At 43.8% G+C, this 1,039-nt stretch overlaps 1 protein-coding gene and 1 long non-coding RNA gene across 2 annotated transcripts in view; one reads left to right on the top strand and one right to left on the bottom strand.

Annotated features, from left to right (window-relative positions):
* chd6 (chromodomain helicase DNA binding protein 6) overlaps nt 1-1,039 on the top strand; it is a 150,379-nt gene that overhangs the window by 13,900 nt on the left and 135,440 nt on the right. The window lies entirely within an intron of this gene.
* The window catches only part of LOC116687347 (uncharacterized), an 18,709-nt gene that overhangs the window by 16,360 nt on the left and 1,310 nt on the right, over nt 1-1,039 (bottom strand). The window lies entirely within an intron of this gene.

Below are 1,039 nucleotides of genomic sequence, written 5' to 3'. Positions count from 1 at the left end.
CACACACACACACACACACACATACACACATACACACACACATACACACATACACACACACACACACAAACATACACACATACACACACACACAAACATACACAAGTAAACGTCGGCTCTGCAGTTATGTTGAGTCCCAGTGAGTCACGGCAATGCCGGTGTAGCAGTTTAAAATGTTGTTGCAATGTATACCCTTCACTGTGATATATTAACGGCGAGGCGAAAACAGTCGCCGTGCTGTACAATGGAGGTTTCTCAGCCCTGGGGGGTGACTGACAGGCTGAGGTTGTAAGGCAAGGCAACTTTATTTCTAGACTATTTCTACTTCTCATTATTGATCCTACAGCACCTTTCAACAACTCAACCGACTTTCAGGGACCGGTATCGAGACTAGTATTGGTTCAGATGTGAAAGGTTCCCAACCCTAGATGTCATTTATCACTAAAAGCTTTGATTACTAAAGGGTTTACTTGGCTCCACAATATTATACAGTAACGATATGTGAAGGAGAATGCATGAAACACTTGCACAATCTCAACTATTTTATTTTTATAGTCCAAACTGAAGAGTAGTAAAATGAACTTCAATCAACTGAATGCACATACAAACAACTTTAACATTGTTTCCCTATCAAAACATCCTAGTTGTAAGATAGTATTAGAACCAGTACCTCAGCCACAGGTAACCCTCCTTGGTGTCTGAATAACCGTAGTAGGTTGGTGGATGTATTTCAGCGAGGCTGGACATCTTAAATCCAGTGTTCTGATCCTTGCTCTGAGCCCGTCTGTCTCAACGGTCTGTAGCGGGACGGAGGTGGGTCGTTATTGTGTTCATAGTGTTGCTCCGCTGCATGCTTGAAGTGACATGTGTTTAACGTTCGCACGGCAGAGAAACGTTAGCGCGATGGCCAACAACACAGGCTAAATTATGTCGGATTTCTTTTAGAAACAAAAGCTGGGGCCCAGCAGACGGCTCCTGTCCTGGTCTCACGTTGTTCTCGTGTACCTCCGGTCTTTCTTCATCCTCTAACTTTCTTCTC

The sequence above is a fragment of the Etheostoma spectabile genome, chromosome 4, assembly GCF_008692095.1.
Source record: "Etheostoma spectabile isolate EspeVRDwgs_2016 chromosome 4, UIUC_Espe_1.0, whole genome shotgun sequence".
In the NCBI taxonomy this organism is placed as follows: domain Eukaryota; kingdom Metazoa; phylum Chordata; class Actinopteri; order Perciformes; family Percidae; genus Etheostoma; species Etheostoma spectabile.
Note: the sequence above shows the minus strand (reverse complement) of the source record. Positions and strands in the feature narration are given on the sequence as shown.